The sequence below is a fragment of the Ranitomeya variabilis genome, chromosome 4 (genome assembly GCF_051348905.1).
Source record: "Ranitomeya variabilis isolate aRanVar5 chromosome 4, aRanVar5.hap1, whole genome shotgun sequence".
In the NCBI taxonomy this organism is placed as follows: domain Eukaryota; kingdom Metazoa; phylum Chordata; class Amphibia; order Anura; family Dendrobatidae; genus Ranitomeya; species Ranitomeya variabilis.
This window is the reverse complement of record NC_135235.1, coordinates 357086713-357107907: the sequence shown is the minus strand read 5'-3', so window position 1 is coordinate 357107907 and position 21195 is coordinate 357086713. Positions and strand designations below refer to the sequence as shown.

Here is a 21195-nt window from a genome sequence, read left to right as displayed (position 1 = left end):
ACTAACTACTAACATAGTTAACATAGTTCAACTTACTCTGATCGTTCTCTACTATTGAATCCGAATTACTATTAGATCCGAAATTACAACACCACATCAGTATCAAAGGTGCGCAGGACAGGAACGTTCATCGCCGCACACAGGTCCATGACATCATCGGTTTGCAGGAGTCTTGTGCGCATGTCGCAGATCCGATATAACAGCAGCACAAAGAAAACAAAAACAAATCTGCCATAGGTGTGCATGACAGGAGCACTCTCTCAGCATTCCTTCTCTCCAAGTCGCATTGGTGCGCAAAGAGCAGTCTGACCATATAAATAAAAAACTCCCAATTGTATTCTTTCATTCCAGGTCCATATTGTGCAGCAAAACCAATCGGGTATCAATTCCCAGCCAGTCTCCCATGCTGGTACTTGCCCAGCCTCAAGCTGCTTAGCATTTGCGATCTGACGAGGGCAGGCTCATTCAGCTTATAGTGGCCATGAGAGTTAATCAACTCCTGCACACATATATCAAATTTAGGCTCACCAGATGAAAAGGAAACAACCATCCTGAAATATTACCATTATAACAATGTCCATATTCATGGAAGGGACGGTATATATAGAAGGATCAGGGACACACTTATACCAACAGTAGCGAACCATAGTAGCATAGAACGATCAGAGTAAGTTGAACTATGTTAGTAGTTAGTATATACAGAGGGCTGGTTATTGGTTATTGTTTTTTACTGTGTATATGTCTGTTATATTTAATGTCGTTTTTTCTAATTGCACATGGCTACCCCATTGGTTACTAGTTAATTGATGGGTTGGGTCAGATGGTATATAATGGTAGTTATATGGTCTTTTCACTATGCTTGATAAAGGTCTCAGGACCGAAACGTTGCAGATGGCAGAATAAACACGTAAGCTGTTCTGTCACAATTGCTGTGGTGCTGTCCGTTTCTTCTTTTGCATTTGGACTTTATACTGGGATGGATCCCCTGGTGTGGACGGGCACCCTGTTGTCCATAGAGACGTTATTAATTTAGGGTGCGGCCTGACTTCCAATTTTTTATTTTTGGCATCCATATGTGCGGTCCCTGGCTGCCGCAGTGCAAGCTATCCACGGGTTGTGAGGTCCTCTGCAGCTGGCGCATGACTTTCCACATGTGTTCAGGCTAGTAGTCACTGCCAAGTGCCCTAAGCCACAGTTCTTGTGCTGACTGTGCTGTAATGGTTTCTGTTTGTGCTTAGCGTGAGCGCGGCCACACCTACCCTGCTTTTATTAGGGTTTGAGTGTGCACCTGTGTTGCTCCCTCAGCCTATTGCTGAGGGGCAGCTCATATATAATCTCCCTATTTACGGTTGGGCGTTACCAGAGCATTGAATTGTGTTTCTGAGTCTTTCCCTGTATGTTCGGTATCCAGCTCCCGTTCTGTCTGCAGTCTGTTCTGGGAGAGCCGATACCTTTTCTTCAGCCTGTTTTGGGGGCAGAGTACCCAGATCCGTTAGTACCGTATATACTCGAGTATAAGCCGAGATTTTCAGCCCAAATTTTTGGGCTGAAAGTGCCCCCTCGGCTTATACTCGAGTCACGGTCTGTGGCAGGGTCGGCGGGTGAGGGGGAGAGGGCGCTGAGGCATACTTACCTAGTCCCGGCGATCCTGTCACTCCCCCTGCCCGTCCCACTGTCTCCGGGTTCAGCAGCCTCTTCCCCTGAGCGGTCACGTGGGACCGCTCATTAGAGAAATGAATAGGCTGCTCCACCTCCCATAGGGGCGGAGCCGCCTATTCATTTCTCTAATGAAGCGGTGCCGGTGACCGCTGACAGAGGAAGAGGCTGCGGCACCGAACACAGGCAGGGGGAAGGAGCGGGACGCCGGGAGCAGGTAAGTATGTCATATTCACCTGTCCTGGTTCCACACGCCGGGCGCTGTCTCCATCTTCCCGGCGTCTCTCTCTCCTCACTGACTGCAGGCAGAGGGCGCGATGACGCATATAGTGTGCGCGCCGCCCTCTGCCTGATCAGTCAGTGCAGGGAGACGCCGGGAAGATGGCGCCGAGAAGCTGCAAGCAAGACAGGTGAGTATGTGTTTTATTATTTTTATTGCAGCAGCAGCAGCAGCACAGCTATGGGGCACTAATGGACGGTGCAGAGCACTATATGGCAGAGCAAATGGGGCAATGGTGCAGAGCACTGTATGGCACAGCTATGGGGCAGTAATGGTGCAGAGCACTATATGGCACAGCTATGGGGCAGTAATGGTGCAGAGCACTGTATGGCACAGCTATGGGGCAGTAATGGTGCAGAGCACTATATGGCACAGCTATGGGGCAGTAATGGTGCAGAGCACTATATGGCACAGCTATGGGGCAGTAATGGTGCAGAGCACTGTATGGCACAGCTATGGGGCAGTAATGGTGCAGAGCACTGTATGGCACAGCTATGGGGCAGTAATGGTGCAGAGCACTATATGGCACAGCTATGGGGCAGTAATGGTGCAGAGCACTATATGGCACAGCTATGGGGCAATAATGGTGCAGAGCACTATATGGCACAGCTATGGGGCAATAATGGTGCAGAGCACTGTATGGCACAGCTATGGGGCAATAATTGTGCAGAGCACTATATGGCACAGCTATGGGGCAGTAATGGTGCAGAGCACTATATGGCACAGCTATGGGGCAGTAATGGTGCAGAGCACTGTATGGCACAGCTATGGGGCAATAATGGTGCAGAGCACTATATGGCACAGCTATGGGGCAGTAATGGTGCAGAGCACTGTATGGCACAGCTATGGGGCAATAATGGTGCAGAGCACTGTATGGCACAGCTATGGGGCAATAATGGTGCAGAGCACTATATGGCACAGCTATGGGGCAATAATGGTGCAGAGCACTATATGGCACAGCTATGGGGCCATAATGAACAGTATGGAGCATCTATTTTTATTTTTGAAATTCACCGGTAGCTGTTGCATTTTCCACCCTAGGCTTATACTCGAGTCAATAAGTTTTCCCAGTTTTTTGTGGCAAAATTAGGGGGGTCGGCTTATACTCGGGTCGGCTTATACTCGAGTATATACGGTATCTTGGTTTTTTTTTTTTCACCTGTCCAGGGGCAGAGTACCCAGATCCGCCTATCCTGGGGGTTGCATATCCAGTCCATTTGTGTTTTGTTTTTCCGCCTGTTCTGGGGGCAGAGTACCCAGATCCGCCTATCCTGAAGGGTGAATATCCTGTACCTGATCCTGTCTGAACTGTGTCATGTGTTGTTTCTGAAGTCCTTTTGTGTCTGACACCTCGTACCCAGTGTCTGAACTTCCTGGGCTCATCTTTTAAAGATGGAGTCCACTGTTCTTGCTGAGCTCTTACTATGCTGTGCTCAGCCTGCTATGCGGTGCTAACCCCGTCCGGCCCAAGTTCAGTCTGGCGGTGCTTGCACCATCATGCTTGAGTTTCTTCCTAGGTCCAATGCCTGGAGTCTGACGACCGTAGCTAGGAACCTGATGACCACCGCTGCCTGATCCTGTGCCATCTGTGTCCCAGCCGATGACCTGGGCTGCCTCGCCAGTTTCCCAGATGTCTATCCGGTATTCCTGATGTCCTGATGCCCTGCCTGTATCCGATGTCTTGCCTATGACCCGATGTTCCGCCGGTTCTCCGGGGTTCACCTTGTGATGATGTCCTTCCGGGATCGGTGTCTGATGTTCTCTTGCTGAGCATGTGCTACGCCTGAGGCCTGAGAGAGAAAGGCCGTCCTAGTATGCCCGTGCCAGATGACCCTGGACTGCATCAACCCGTGATGACTCCTGCCATCGTCTGACGTCTGTCCAAGGTGTCCAGCCTGTGTCCTGATGTCTTGCCTGTGTCCTATGTCCTGATGTCTTGCCTGTGACCCCATGTTCCGCCGGTTCTCCGGGGCCCACCCTGTGATAACTTCCTTCCGGGATCAGTGTCTGATGCTCTCCTGCTGAGCCTGTGCTACGCCTGAGGTCGTCCTAGTATGCCTGTGCCAGATAACCCTGGACTGCATCAACCCGTGATGACTCCTGCCATCGTCTGACGTCTGTCCAAGGCTGGTGACTGATGTTCTCCTGCTGAGCCTGTGCTGCGCCTGAGAGAGAGGCTGTCCTTGTGTGCCCCTGCCAGATAACCCGGGACTGCATCAACTAGTGATGTCCTCCTGCCTTCGTCTGCTATCCTAAGTCGTGTACCCTTCCTTGACGTGTGGAATCAGGATCCTGACATCATTGTTTTGTTATGTACTGTGCTTTCATTTGAGTAGACTTTGTTTCTTCATACCTGAAGTTGTGCGGTGTAATCTAGTATTGCATATCGCCACCTTGTTCACATGCTCAGATGCCACAGACCCTGCTCGCTGCCCTTCCCTAGTCTGGGTAGGTCCAAGTTACTCTATGTGGTCCAGTGGGTCCACATTGAGTTCCTACTTGGGACGCTCGCCCACGTTGTCATAATCAGACGACGTGGAGGTGTCGCCTCGGCAGCGTCTGTGGTCGCAGCCGTAACAGTGTACTTTGCAGGGGGGTAGTGTGTGTGTGTGTGTGTGTGTGTGTGTGTGTGTGTGTGTGTGTGTGTGTGTGTGTGTGTGTGTGTGTGTGTGTGTGTATTTTTCAAGTCTTCTGTGATGTGATGCTAAATTGCCGTATTGGCACTTTTTGATAAATAAGTGGGTTTTGGGTTGCCATTTCCGCACTCGGTCTCTAAAAGGTTCGCCATCGCTGTCCTAGGGTACTGAAAGTTTTCAGAGGAAATTGCATAACCACTAGCCAGAATCTTTGAAAAACCCTGGAGAACAGAAGTCCTAGAAGACTGGAGAAGAGCAAATGTTGCCCATATCTTCAAAAGAAAAAAAAAAAAAAAAAAGATGGAGCCAGGATATTACAGACCAGAGAGCTTTCCTTCTATACCAGGAAAGGAGAAACTGTGATGGAATCACTGACTGGGTGGATCAGGGAAATGCGGTATAGCATATCTCGACTTTTGCAAATCATTTGAAAAAGTATCTCATACTATCCTTACTGAAAATATGACCAAGTGTAGGATTGACAAGGCTACGGTTAGGTGGATTCATAACTGCCTTAGTAATCGTTATCAAAGAGTAGTAATAAATAGAGATGAGTGAACTTGTTTGGAAAACGTTCACCAATCTCAAATTTGTGTTCGGTCGAGCATTTTTTCTCAAGGATGGCAAAATTCGGATGCAGATGTGTAAATGATCGTGTTTCCACTACTGCTTTTATTTTTACTTTGTCTAGGATAGTGGTGCTGTATGATGAGTGGAGCGGGGAGGGTGGGGAGACATGTTTTTTGAGGGGAGGTTTGTCTATGTCAGAGGAGCGGCAGAGAATTTTTTTTTTCCTTTTTTTGTTCTGTAATAATGTGTGTACATTACGGCAGCCAATCAGAGAGCAGAAATCATCCACAACATCATGACACAAGGTCTTCTGTGATTGGCTCCCGAAGTCACGTCCCCATCCTTATAAAAAGCGGACATCTTGTTCTGCTGGCGTCATTTTCTCAGTGTAATAGCGCAGAAAGGCCGCTCCTGTTGCTACTGAAAGTGAACTTGTCAGTTAGCTAGACAGGATCCTGTCCCGTGTGAAATTGATCTTCCAGCATATAACAAGATTGTGCTAAAAATGTGATGCAGTCAGGAGGCCCCATTTGCTAATCCAAATCTTTTGGGACAAAATTGTCACAGTAAAGAATCAGTAGGCCCCAATTTAAAAAGTTTTGGTATTTCACCTTTTAACCCCTTTCCGACATTGGGCGTAATAGTATGCCCATGTCGGAATCCCTCCCTTTCCTGATGCATGTCAGCTGTTTTGAACAGCTGACATGTCACTAACAGCCACGGGTGGAAACGAGATCCACCCACAGCTGTTAAACCGGTAAATGCCGCTGTTAATCACTGACAGCGGCATTTAATTCGTGCTTCAGGCAAGCGTACCGGAAATCCCGCCCATCGGTGACCCAGTCACGTGATAGCAGATCACCAATGGGTTGTTATGACAACCAGAGGTCTCCAGCAGACCTCTATGGTTGTCATAGCAAGATTAATATGAGCGCCGCCCGGTGGTTGGCGCTCATAGCAACTGAGCATTTCTGCTACATACAGGCAATCTGATCATCGCCTGTATGTAGCAGAGCTGATCGGAGAAGGGCAGCTTCTATTGAAGCATGCATAAAGTAAATAAAATGTTTGTTTTTTAAAATAAAATACATAAAAGTTCATATCACCCCCCTTTTGCCCCATTCAAAATAAAACAATAAAAAAAACAAAATGTACACATTTGGTATCGCCGCGTTCAGAATCGCCCCATCTTTCAAAGTAATAAAAAGAATTAATCCGATGGGTAAACAGCGTAATGAGACAAAAAATTCAAAAAGCCAGAATTAGGTTTTTCTGGATGCGGCAACATTGCATTTAAAATGCAATAACGGGTGATCAAAAGATCGTATCTGCACCAAAATGGTATAATTAAAAATGTCGTCTCAGTACGCAAAAAAAGCCCTCACACAACCCAAGATCACAAAAAATGGAGACGCTACAGGTATCAGAAAATAGCGCAATTTTTTTTTTAAACAAACTTTTTTTCACCACAAATTAAAAAAAAATAAAAAAAATAAAATAAAAATGTTTGGTGTCTATGAACTCGTAATGACCTGGAGAACCATAGTGGCAGGTCAGTTTTAGCATTTAGTTAATATTGTAATTAAAAAAAAAAAAAAAAAAAAAACTGTGGGATTGCACTTTACTTTTTTTGCAATTTCACAGCCCTTGGATTTTTTTCCCCATTTTCCAGTACACAATATGTTAAAAGGAATCTGTCACCTCATTTTTCGCATATAAGCTGCGGACCAGAAATACTTCTATTTGAAGTATTTCTGGTCCATATCGCCACCCGTACTTTATCCTCCGTCATGTGTGCGGTCACGTTGCGTACTACGGCTCACAGGTCCTGCGCAGGCGCCCATCGCACTAACCGCACCGAGGGGGTTTGTGATTACTTTCTAAACTTCGCCGTGTTGTATACAAGGACATAACGTCCTGTCACCTACCCGGCCAGTGAAGCGGCATCCTAGGACTCCTTCTGGCAGCGGATCCTCATTTAGTATCGTCAGCATCCCCCCTATGGACTCGTGGTAAGGATGAGAACTGACTTTTTTTCTCTGACCATGAATGCCGGTTGGTTTGTTTATCTGTAATATTGGACTTCGTAGCATGCCAATACAGCTTTTTTCGTGTATATTATCCTAGAGTTATTGACAGTGTAGGAGATTTTTGCAGATAGGCAGTTATACCAGCGCAGGTTTTGATGTAATCATTCTCATGTGATCATCTATTTTACTTCATTCATACTATTTACAATCTTTTGTGGTGATTGTTTTCACCTGCAGCAGACAAGCTGTTTTGTGCTCTATAGCGCCACTCATACCTATTTATTTATTTCATGGACAGCTGTGGGCAATCCCTTTGTTATGTAATTCTCAATTAAGCAGATAAAAGGCCTGGAATTGATTTGAGGTGTGGTGCTTGCATTTGGAAGGTTTTGCTGTGAAGTAAACATGCGGTCAAAGGAGCTCTCCGTGCAGGTGAAACAAGCCATCCTTAAGCTGCGAAAACAGAAAAAACCCATCCGAGAAATTGCTACCATATTTGGAGTGGCAAAATCTACAGTTTGGTACATCCTGAGAAAGAAAGAAAGCACTGGTGAACTCATCAATGCAAAAAGACCTGGGCGCCCATGGAAGACAACAGTGGTGGATGATCGCAGAATAATCTTCATGGTGAAGAGAAACCCCTTCACAACAGCCAACCAAGTGAACAGAACTCTCCCGGAGGTCGGCGTATCAATATCCAAATCTACCATAAAGAGAAGACTGCATGAAAGTAAATACAGAGGGTTCACTGCACGGTGCAAGCCACTCATAAGCATCAACAATAAAAAGGCTAGACTGGACTTTGCTAAAAAACATCTAAAAAAGCCAGCACAGTTCTGGAAGAACATTTTTTGGACAGATGAAACCAAGATCAACCTCTACCAGAATTATGGAAAGAGAAAAGTATGGTGAAGGCGTGGTACAGCTCATGATCCAAAGCACACCACATCATCTGTAAAACACGGCGGAGGCAGTGTGATGGCTTGGGCATGCATGGCTGCCAGTGGCACTGGGTCACTAGTGTTTATTGATGATGTGACACATGACAGAAGCAGCCGAATGAATTCTGAGGTATTCAGAGACATATTGTGTGCTCAGATCCAGCCAAATGCAGTCAAACTGATTGGTCGTCGTTTCATACTACAGATGGACAATGACCCAAAACATAAAGCCAAAGCAACCCAGGAGTTTATTAAAGCAAAGAAGTGGAATATTCTTGAATGGGAAAAGTCAGTCACCTGATCTCAACCCAATTGAGCATGCATTTCACTTGTTAAAGACTAAACTTCAGACAGAAAGGCCCACAAACAAACAGCAACTGAAAACCACCACAGTGAAGACCTGGCAGAGCATCAAAAAGGAGGAAACACAGCGTCTGGTGATGTCCATGAGTTCAAGACTTCCGGCAGTCATTGCCAACAATGGGTTTTCAACCAAGTACTAAAAATGAACATTTTATTTTTAATTATTGAATCTGTCCAATTACTTTTGGTCCCTTTAAAAACAGGGTGGCACATGTTAAGGAGCTGAAACTCCTAAAATCTTCATCCAATTTTAATGTGGATACCCTCAAATGAAAGCTGAAAGTCTGAACTTCAACTGCATCTGAATTGTTTTGTTTAAAATTCATTGTGGTAATGTCTATAATCAAAATTAGAAAAATGTTGTCTCTGTCCAAATATATATGGACCTAACTGTATGTGGAGTATCTATGGGGCAACGGTGCAGAGCACTATATATGGCACAGATTTATGTGGAGTATCTATGGGGCAACGGTGCAGAGCATTATATATGGCACAGATTTATACGGCACATCTATGGGGCAACGGTGCAGAGCATTATATATGGCACAGATTTATATGGCACATCTATGGGGCAACGGTGCAGAGCACTATATATGGCACAGATTTATGTGGAGTATCTATGGGGCAACGGTGCAGAGCATTATATATGGCACAGATTTATGTGGAGTATCTATGGGGCAACGGTGCAGAGCATTATATATGGCACAGATTTATATGGCACATCTATGGGGCAACGGTGCAGAGCATTATATATGGCACAGATTTATATGGCACATCTATGGGGCAACGGTGCAGAGCATTATATATGGCACAGATTTATATGGCACATCTATGGGGCAACGGTGCAGAGCACTATATATGGCACAGATTTATATGGCACATCTATGGGGCAACGGTGCAGAGCACTATATATGGCACAGATTTATATGGCACATCTATGGGGCAACAATGAACAGTGCAGAGCATATATGGCACAGCTTTATATGGAGCATCTATGGGGCCATAATGAACAGTGCAGAGCATATAAGGCACAGCTTTATAAGGAGCATCTATGGGGCCATAATGAACAGTGCAGAGCATATAAGGCACAGCTTTATAAGGAGCATCTATGGGGCCATAATGAACAGTGCAGAGCATATATGGCACAGCTTTATATGGAGCATCTATGGGGCCATAATGAACAGTGCAGAGCATATAAGGCACAGCTTTATAAGGAGCATCTATGGGGCCGGCCATAATGAACAGTGCAGAGCATATATGGCACTGCTTTATAAGGAGCATCTATGGGGCCATAATGAACAGTGCAGAGCATATATGGCACTGCTTTATAAGGAGCATCTATGGGGCCATAATGAACAGTGCAGAGCATATATGGCACAGCTTTATAAGGAGCATCTATGGGGCCATAATGAACAGTGCAGAGCATATATGGCACAGCTTTATAAGGAGCATCTATGGGGCCATAATGAACAGTGCAGAGCATATATGGCACTGCTTTATAAGGAGCATCTATGGGGCCATAATGAACGGTGCAGAGCATATATGGCACAGCTTTATAAGGTGCATCTATGGGGCCATAATGAACGGTGCAGAGCATTCTATATGGCACAGCTATATATGGAGCATCTATGGGGCTATAATCAACGGTATGGAGCATTATATATGGCACAGCTTTATATGGAACCTCCTTTGGGGCCATAATGAATGGTATGGAGCATCTATTTTTATTTTTGAAATTCACCGGTAGCTGCTGTATTTTCCACCCTAGGCTTATACGAGTCAATACATTTTCCCAGTTTTTTGTGGCAAAATTAGGGGGGTCGGCTTATACTCGGGTCGGCTTATACTCGAGTATATACGGTACATCAAGTGGCCTCTCCTCTTCCTCAATCTTAACCCCTTCCCGACCTATGATGCATACGCTGCATCATGAAAGTCAGTGCCAATCCGACCTGTGATGCAGCGTATGCATCATGGAGGGATCGTGTCCCTGTAGATCGGGTGAAAGGGTTAACTCCAATTTCACCCGATCTGCAGGGACAGGGGGAGTGGTACTATAGCCCAGGGGGGGGGGGGGGGTGGCTTCACACCCCCGTGGCTACGATCGCTCTGATTGGCTGTTTCACTTTCAACAGCCAATTAGCGCGATTTGTAATATTTCACCTATGAAAAGTGGTGAAATATTACAATCCAGCAATGGCTGATGCTGTAATATCATCGGCCATGGCTAGAAACCCTGATCTGCCCCCGATCTCCTCCATCCTGTGCTCCACTCCCCTCCGTCCTCCTCAAAAAGTCAAATGGTGCTCCCTCCCTTCCAAGCCCCGACGTGCGCCCAGACAGTGGTTTACCCCAACATATTGAGTATCAGCATACTCAGGACAAACCGGGCAACAACTATTGGGGTCCAATTTCTCCTGTTACCCTTGCGAAAATAAAAAATTGCTTGCTAAAACATAATTTTTGAGGAAAGAAAAATTATTTTTTATTTTCACGGCTCTGCGTTCTAAACTTCTGTGAAGCACTTGGGGATTCAAAGTGCTCACCACACATCTAGAGAAGTTCCTTGGGGGGTCTAGTTTCCAAAATGGGGTCTCTTGTGGGGGGTTTCTACTGTTTAGGCACATCAGGGGCTCTGCAAACACAACGTGACGCCCACAGACCATTCCATCAAAGACTGCATTTCAAAATGTCACTACTTCCCTTCTAAGCTCCGACGTGTGCCCAAACAGTGGTTCCCCCCACATATGGGGTATCAGCGTACTCAGGACAAACTGGATAACAACTTTTGGAGTCCAATTTCTCCTGTTACTCTCGTGAAAATAAAAAATTGCAGGCTAAAAAATAACTTGAGGAAAGAAAAATGAATTTTTATTTTCACGGCTTTGTGTTATAAACTTCTGTGAAGCACTTGGGGGTTTAAAGTGCTCACCGCACATCTAGATTAGTTCCATGGGAGGTCTAATTTCCAAAATGGGGTCACATGTGGGGGAGCTCCAATGTTTAGGCACACAGGGGCTCTCCAAACGCGACATGGTGTCCGTTAACGATTGGAGCTAATTTTTCATTCAAAAGTCAAATAGCGCTCCTTCCCTTCTGAGCCTTGCCGTGTACACAAACAGTAGTTTGTGGCCACATATGAGGTATCAGTGTACTCAGGAGAAATTGCCCATCACATTTTAGGATCCATTTTATTCCTTGTGAAAATGAAAAAAAAATGGAGGCTAAAAAAATTTTTGAAAAAAAAAAAAAATAATACTTTTTCATTTTTACGGATCAATTTGTTTAGCACCTGGGGGTTAAAAGTGCTCACTATGCATCTAGATAAGCTCCTTGGGGGGTCTAATTTCCAAAATGGGGTCACTTGTGGGGGAGCTCCAATGTTTAGGCACACAGGGGCTCTCCAAACGCGACATGGTGTCCGCTAAAGATTGGAGCCAATTTTTTATTGAAAAAGTCAAAAGGCGCTCCTTCCCTTCCGAGCCCTGTTTTGCGCCCAAACAGTGGTCCCCCCCCACATATGGGGTATCTGCGTACTCAGGAAAAATTGTACAATAACTTTTGGGGTCCAGTTTCTCTTTTTACCCTTGGGAAAATAAAAAAATTGTTGCTAAAAATTCATTTTTGTGACTAAAAAGTTAAATGGTCATTGTTTCCTTCCATGTTGCTTCTGCTGCTGTGAAGCACCTGAAGGGTTAATAACCTTCTTGAATGTGGTTTTGAGCACCTTGAGGGCTGCAGTTTTTAGAATGGTGTCACTTGGGTATTTTCAGCCATATAGACCCCTCAAACTGACTTCAAATGTGAGGTGGTCCCTAAAAAAAAATGGTTTTGTAAATTTCGTTGTAAAAATGAGAAATCGCTGGTCAAATTTTAACCCTTATAACTTCCTAGCAAAAAAAAATTTTGTTTCCAAAATTGTGCTGATGTAAAGTAGACATGTGGGTAATGTTATTTATTAACTAATTTGTGTCACATAACTCTCTCATTTAACAGAATAAAAATTCAAAATTTGAAAATTGTGAAATTTTCAAAATTTTTCGCCAAATTTCAATTTTTTTCACAAATAAACACAAAAGTTATTGACCTAAATTTACCACTAACATGAAGCCCAATATGTCAAGAAAAAACAATCTTAGAACCGCTAGGATCTGTTGAAGCGTTCCTGAGTTATCACCTCAAAGGGACACTGGTCAGAATTGCAAAAAACGGCCAGGTCATTAAGGTCAAAATAGGCTGGGTCATGAAAGGGTTAACATCACACACACAGTACAATACTCAGAGGTGGCACCCCCCGCGTCAAAAATTTCCAAACGCCCATCTGACTATGAGGAACCACAGATGGGCCAGTCTGCAGAGTTCACACATTCTATTCCATGGGCATCAGAGGTCTCCTCCAAAGATTCACAGAATCGAGAATAGGAAAGCATCTGCACCAATGCCCAAAAATGTTTACAGTAGGGTCTGAGCAGAATCCAGACCCTCGTCACCAGACATTAACCCTCATGGGTGGATGTGATCCTGATGAGACTCAGATACCTGAGGCACACTTAGGGTGTACTGTGGTGACAGGACAGGAAAAGGAAGAGGGTGACTCAGGGGAGGAGTGGGAGAACAGAGGATGACGATGAAGTTGTAGATGCCACTTTGTGTGAACCCAGAGACATGCAGCTGAGTAGTTCAGCAGAGGAAGTGGAGGAGGAGGTTACTTTGTGGATTGCCGCAGACACAGAGTGATGCAAACACAAGCACTGCATGCTCAGTCACAACTGTGGCTTTGGCAAGCATCGCTCGCGAGTCTGCGGTTCGCAGGGGACGGCAAGGGTTGCCTCTAATGGGCCTTTTTTATTTAGACCACAAAAGATGGCCCAACTCACGTTATCTGCCAAATGTGCAAAAAAAAAGCTCAGCTGAGGCAAACAGTTGCAATAATTTGACTACATGCATGAACCGGCTCATACGCGATCAACATGCCTTAGCATCTCACTGTGCTAAAATGCAGACTATCTGGCCCCGCCAACCACCGGCTTTCCCCATTAACCACATCTGCTGCTTCTTCCTCTTCCATCATTATGCCAAGTGTTCTCACACAGGTCTCTGGCCGCAGAAACTCCACTTGTTTACCCGCTACAGTCAGGGTGAGTGAGAGCCTGACTGCTGTTATGCAAGTGGACATGCCTACTGTTTTTGACCGATCTCAGACAAAAAAAAAAAAGCACACAACATCTTTCTCAATCCACCATAACATCTTCGACTGCACCTCATTCACAGTCCAGCAGTTTGTACTGTTCAACCTACTCCACCCTCTCTCACCACAGCGGCCAGCTCTCAGTCCCGCAGTTGTGGTCACAAAACATGGTTTCCTCCTACACTAGCCAAAGCTAACAGCTTGAACTTCACCATCTCCAATCTGTTGGCCACAGAAATGCTGCCTTTCGGCCTGGTGTATACAGTCATGTTCAGAAAGCGGATGGCCGTCGCAGTCCCCAGGCACCAGTTGCCCAGTCGCCATTAAAAAAAAAAAAAGTCTCATCATTATCAACAGTCTCATCTAGTGATGAACGAGTATATCCGTTGCTCGGGTTTTCCCGAGCACGCTCGAGTGACCTCTGAGTATTTGTTATTGCTTGGAGATATAGTTTTCATTGCCTCAGTTGCATGATTTACAGCTTTCAGATAAGCTGAATACATGTGGGAATTCCCTAACAAACAGGTATTCCTCACATGTATTCAGCGGAACTTGAAGCCGTAAATCATGCAACTGAGGCGATTAAAACTATATCTCCGAGCAATAACAAATACTCGGAGGTCAGCCGAGCGTGCTCGGGAAAACCCGAGCAACGAGTACACTTACTCATCACTAGTCTCATCATCTGGCGCCTGTGTTCAATTGTAAAAAAAAAAAAAAAAGTCAAAACATTTACATACACAATATATACTCACGCAACAAATAATTCCCGATGTCCGTGTCTTCTCCACTCCATGGACTGAAAGGAAAACTTCTTACCGATTGTCATATATGAGCGGTGAGCAATACATTTGTTGAATGCCCTCAATTTTTTTTCTTAAAAGGGCCTTTCCAGATTCAGAAAACCAACTGTTCCCCGAATGTAATTAAAAAAAAAAAACAAACAAAAACAAGAAACACTATCTTCTTTTCCACGCCAGAGAGGCAACGGGAGACTAGGGAGGTTAATAAGTGGCTCAAGAATTGGTGTAGGAAGGAGGGGTTTGGGTTCCTGCAGAACTGGGCCGACTTCTCAGTGGGCTACAGGTTCTACGCTAGGGAAGGGCTGCACCTCAATGGGGAAGGTGCAGCTGTGCTGGTGGAGAAAATGGCTAGAAGGTTGGAGGAGTGTTTTAACTAGGGAATGGTGGGAGGGTATTCATTTTATAGGAGGGGGAAGATAGTGCAGATAGAGACATAGAGACCTGGGCACAAATAAGGAAGTTGGGGGTGGCGGTGGCATGGGGGTGGGGTTAGAACAATTAATAATTTAAGAAAGAATAGAGGTGCAGAGAGATACATAAAATGTATGTATGTATACTAATGCCAGAAGCCTCGCCAACAAAATGGACGAATTAGAATTAATGTTGCTGGAGCATAATTATGACATGGTGGGGATATCTGAAACATGGCTGGATGAGAGCCATGACTGGGCTGTTAACTTGCAGGGCTATAGTCTATTCAGAAATGACCGAACGGATAAGCGAGGGGGAGGTGTGTGTCTATATGTAAAATCATCTTTAAAACCCATCCTGCGTGATAATATAGGTGAATCTAATGAAAATGTAGAGTCCCTGTGGATGGAGATAAGGGGAGGGGGAAAAAAAATAAATTACTGATAGGGGGTTAGAAGTCTCCAAAAATAATGGAAGCAACGGAGAATATCCTCATAAAGCAAATAGATGAAAGCGACTCAATGAGAAGTCATTATTATGGGGGACTTCAACTACCATGAAATAGATTGGGGAACAGAAACCTGAAGTTCCACTTCCAGCAAAGGTAATCGTTTTTTGACAACCATGGCTTCTTTCACACTTCGTCGTTTGGCCTCCGTCGCAATGCGTCGTTTTGGGAAAAAAAGCATCCTGCAAATGTATTTCTTTCCCATAGACTTGTATTGCCGACGGAACGCGACGTATGGCCATACGTCGCATCCATCGTGCACTGGATGCGTCGTGTTTTGGCGAACCGTCGTCTCGAAAAAATGTTCAAGGGAACTTTTTTGTATGTCTGATCCTGCATTTCCTACCGCGCATGCGCGGCCGGAACTCCACCCCCTCCTCCTGGGACTTTAGAATGGGCAGCAGATGCGTTGAAAAACTGCATCCGCTGCCCACGTTGTGCCGAATTTTCACAACGTCCGTCACGCCGACGCTTAGCGACAGCCGCGTACCGATGCAAGTGTGAAAGAAGCCTATGAGAGACAATTACCTTTCACAACTGGTTCAGGACCCAACAAGAAAGCGGGCACTGCTATACCTAATATTAACCAACAGGTCAGACCGCATAGCAAATATAAGGGTTGGGGGGTCACTGGGGGAATAGTTATCACAAAATAATAAGTTTTCATGTATCCTTAAATAAGATGTGTAGTAGAGGGGCTACAGGGACACAACTTCAGGAGGGCAAATTTTTCAACGGATGAGAGATGATCTTGGTGCAATTAACTGGGATGATATCCTGAGACATAAAAATACACAAAGAAAATGGGTGACGTTTATTAGCATCCTGGATAGGACCTGTGCACAGTATATGGGAATAAACATACTAGAAATAGGAGGAAACCAATATGGCTAAATAGAGCTGTAAGGGGCACAATAAATAACAAAAAGAAAGCATTTAGTGAATTAACCCCTTAGTGACAGAGACAATTTGGTACTTAATGACAGCCAATTTTTACAATTCTGACCACTGTCACTTTAGGAGGTTATAACTCTGGAACGCTTTAACGGATCCTGCTGATTCGGAGATTGTTTTTTCGTGACATGTTGTACTTCATGTTAGTGGTAACAGTTTTTCGATATTATTTGGGATTATTTATGAAAAAAATGGAAATATGGTGAAAATTTTTTAAATTTTGCATATTTCAAATTTTGTATTTTTATGCCCCTAAATCAGAGAGATATGTCACACAAAATAGTTAATAAATAACATTTCCCACATGTCTACTTTACATCAGCACAATTTTGGAAACAAAATTTTTTTTTTGTTAGGGAGTTATAAGGGTTAAAATTTGACCAGCAATTTCTCATTTTTACAACACCATTTTTTTTTTAGGGACCACATCACATTTGAAGTCATTTTGAGGGGTCTATATGATAGAAAATATCCAAGTGTGACACCATTCTAAAAACTGCACCCCTCAAGGTACTCAAAACCACATTCAAGAAGTTTATTAACCCTTTACGTGCTTCACAGGAACTCAAACAATGTGGAAGGAAAAAATGAACATTTAACTTTTTTTGCAAACACTTTAATTCAGAACCATATTTTCACAAGTGTAAAAACAGAAATTTAACCATACATTTTGTTGTGCAATTTCTCCTGAATACGCTGATACCCCATATGTAGGGGTAAACCACTGTTTGGGCGCACCGCAGAGCTTGGAAGGGAAGGAGCGCCGTTTGCCTTTTTCAGTGCAGAATTGGCTGGAATGGAGATCGGATGCCATGTCGCGTTTGCAGAGCCCCTGATGTGCCTAAACAGTGGAAACCCCCCACAAATGACACCATTTTGGAAACTAGACCCCTTAAGGAACTTATCTAGATGTGTGGTGAGCACTTTAAACCCCCAGGTGCTTCACGGAAGTTTATAACGTAGAGCCGTGAAAATAAAAAATCCTTTTTTTTCACTCAAAAATGATTTTTTAGCCTGCAATTTTTTATTTTATCAAGGGTAACAGGAGACATTGGACCACAAAATCTGTTGACCAGTTTGTCCTGAGTACGCTGATACCCCATATGTGGGGGTAGGGCACTGTTTGGGCACCCATCAGGGCTCGGAAGGGAAGGAGCGCCGCTTGGAATGCAGACTTTGATGGGATGGTCTGCAGGTGTCATGTTGCATTTGCAGAGATCCTGATGTACCTAAACAGTAGAAACCCCCCACAAGTGACCCCATTTTGGAAACTAGACCCCCTTAAAGAGCTTATCTAGATGTGTGGTGAGCACTAGGAACCCCCAACTGCTTCACAGAAGTTTATAATGTAGAGCCATGAAGATAAAAAAAATTATATTTTTTCCACAAAAATGATATTTTCACCCCCAAATTTTTACTTTCACAAGGGTAACAGGAGAAATTGGACCCCAAAATTTTTTGTGCAATTTATGCTGAGTAGGCTGATACCCCATATGTGGGGGATAAACCACTGTTTGGGCGCATGGCAGAGCTTGGAAGGGAAGGAGCGCCGTTTTGGAATGCAGACTTTGATAGAATGGTCTGCAGGCATTATGTTGCGTTTGCAGAGCCCCCGATGTACCTAAACAGTAGAAACCCCCCACAAGTGACCTCATTTTGGAAACTAGACCCCCCAAGGAACTTATCTAGATGTGTGGTGAGAACTTTGAATGCCCAAGTGCTTCACAGAAGTTTATAATGCAGAGTCGTGAAAATAAAAAATATTTTTTTTTTCCACAAAAAAAGATTTTTTAGCCAAGTTTTTATTTTCACAAGGGTATCAGGAGAAATTGGACCCCAAAAGTTGTTGTCCAATTTATCCCGAATATGCTGATGCCCCATATGTGGGGGTAAACTACTGTTTGGGCGCACGGCAGAGCTCAGAAGGTAGGGAGCACCATTTTACTTTTTGTGCACAAAATTGGCTGTGGCGTTTAGAGACCCCCTGATGTACAGTGGAAACCCCCCAATTCTAACTCCAACCCTAACCCCAACACACCCCTAACCCTAATCCCAACCCGATCCATAATCCTAATCACAACCCTAACCCCCAAAACACCCCTAACCCTAATCCCAAAGCTAACCATAACCCTAATCAAAACCCTAAACCCAACACCCCCCTAATCCTAATCTCAACCCTAACCTCAAAACCTAACCCTAATCCCAATACACCCCTATCCTTAATCCCAACCCTAGCCTTAACCCTAATCCCAAACCTAACTCTAATCCCAAATGTAACCCTAATGCCAACTCTAATCCAAATCCTAATCCCAACTCTAACCCTATCTTTAGCTCCAACCCTAGCCCTAACCCTAACTTTAGCCCAAACCCTAACTTTAGCCCTAAACCTAGCCCCAACCCTAACCCTAACTTTAGCCCCAACCCTAACCCTAGCCCTAACCCTAGTTCTAACCCTAATCCTAGCTCTAACCCTTACCCAAGCCCTAACCCTAACCCTAAGGCTAGGTGCACATGTTGCGGATTTTGCTGCGGATCCGCAGCGTTTCCGCAGCTGTGGGTCCGCAGCAGTTTCCCATGAGTTTACAGTACAATGTAAACCTATGGGAAACATAAAACGCTGTGCCCATGCTGCTGAAAAAACCACACGGAAACGCAGCGGTTTACATTCCGCAGCATGTCAATTCTTTCTGCTGATTCCGCAGCGGTTTTACACCTGCTCCATAATAGAAAACCGCACGTGTAAAACCGCAGCGGAATCCGCACAAAAACAGCGGTACATCTGCGATAAATCCGCAGGAAAAACGCAGCGTTTTGGTCCTGCGGATTTATCAAATCCGCTGTGGAAAAATCCACAGAGAACCATTCTATGTGTGCACATATCCTAACCCTACCCCTAACCCTAACCCTACCCCTAACCCTATTTGGAAAATAGAAATTCATACATTTTTTTTATTTTATTATTTTTTTTCTTACTAAGGGGGTGATAAAGGGGGGGGGTTATTTACTATTTTTTTTATTTTGATCACTGTGATAGGATCTCACAGTTACCAAAATAAAAAAAGAGGAAGAATTTTCGTGAAGCCGAGATGCGAACTCTGCTTCACGAAAATGGCCGCCGCGACAGCCATCAGCGCACGCGCGGATGCCCGCGGCCATTTTCCCGAAGCCGCGGCCAGCAGAGCGCCGCTTCTGCGCACGCGCGGCCAAAGCAAGATGGCCGCGCCCACAGACCACCAATAGAATAACGGACATCGCTGCTATTTTCACACCCCTGTGCAGGATTTGGGACCTTGGACATGCGCACACCACTACGCCACCAACGTAATGATGAGCCTGATCTGGGGGAGAAACAGCGCTGTGACCACGCCCATCCGACCTGACCAACTTGAGTGACAGGACAAAACGGCCACTTCACAAAGGTATTTCGGCAGCCTAACGGGGGTGTAAAGGCACCAAAAAGGCAGTAATGTAAAGCCCAGCTCTACCCCTATTTCACACTATTTTTATCTAATCTTTAAAAAACGGGGTGATAGGTTCCCTTTAAGTACCCTTAGCGGTCGCCGTTAAAAGGCGTATCGGCGGTCGTTAAGGGGTTAAAGGAAGTAGGTAGCAAGGAGGCATTAAATAAAAATAGAAAATTAAATAAATCCTGTAAAAAGCAAATCAAGGCAGCAAAGATTGAGACAGAGAGACTCATTGCCAGAGAGAGTAAAAATAATCCAAAATATTCTTTAACTACAGAAAAAGTAAAAAACTAAAAAATTATAGTGTTGGCCCCCTTAAAAATAGTCTGGGTGAAATGGTGGATAAGGATGAGGAAAAAGCCAATATGCTAAATGACTTTCATCAGTATTTACACAAGAAAATTCTATGGCAGACAATATGATCAGTGATAACAAAAATTCCCCATTAAGTGTCACCTGCTTAACCCAGCAGGAAGTACGAAGACGTCTAAAAATCACTAAAATATGTCAAATCTCTGGGCCTGGATGGGATACACCCCCGAGTACTGCAGGAATTAAGTACAGTCATTGATAGACCATTATTTATAATCTTTAAAGACTCAATAATAACAGGGTCTGTACCACAGGACTGGCGTATAGCAAATGTGGTGCCAATATTCAAAAAAGGGACAAAAACTAATCTGATCAATTTCTATGAAGAGGTAAGTTCCAGACTGGACCAAGGGAACCCAGTGGACGTAGTGTATATGGACTTTTCAAAAGCTTTTGATACGGTGCCACACAAAAGGTTGATACATAAAATGAGAATAATGGGGATAGGGGAAAATATGTGTAAGTGGGTTAAGAGCTGGCTCAGGGATAGGAAACAAAAGGTGGTTATTAATGGAGCACACTCGGACTGGGTTGCGGTTAGCAGTGGGGTACCACAGGGGTCAGTATTGGGCCCTCTTTTTAACATTTATTAATGATCTTGTAGGGGGCATACAGAGTGGAATTTCAATATTTGCAGATGACACTAAACTCTGCAGGGTGATTAATACAGAGGAGGACAATTTTATATTACAGGAGGATTTATGTAAACTAGAAGCTTGGGCTGATAAATGGCAAATGAGCTTTAATGGGGATAAATGTAAGGTCATGCACTTGGGTAAAAGTAATAAGATGTATAACTATGTGCTTCATTCTAAAACTCTGGGCAAAACCGTCAATGAAAAAGACCTGGGAGTATGGGAGGATGACAAACTCACATTTAGTGGCCAGTGTCAGGCAGCTGCTACAAAGGCAAATAAAATAATGGGATGCATTAAAAGAGGCATAGCTGCTCATGAGGAGATCATAATTTTACCTCTATACAAATCACTAGTTTGACCACACTTAGAATACTGTGTACA

General features: G+C 44.4%; 1 protein-coding gene across 6 annotated transcripts in view; it reads right to left on the bottom strand.

Moving 5' to 3' along the window:
• LOC143764767 (uncharacterized) overlaps window positions 1-21195 on the bottom strand; it is a 111184-nt gene that overhangs the window by 31720 nt on the left and 58269 nt on the right. For 2 of the 6 annotated variants that reach the window (XM_077250709.1, XM_077250710.1), the window contains exon 2: window positions 37-171. The exons of the other annotated variants lie outside the window; for them this stretch is intronic. The gene's annotated coding sequence lies outside the window, so the exon portion shown is untranslated. The remainder of the gene's footprint in view (window positions 1-36; window positions 172-21195) is intronic. 6 annotated transcript variants of the gene reach the window in all.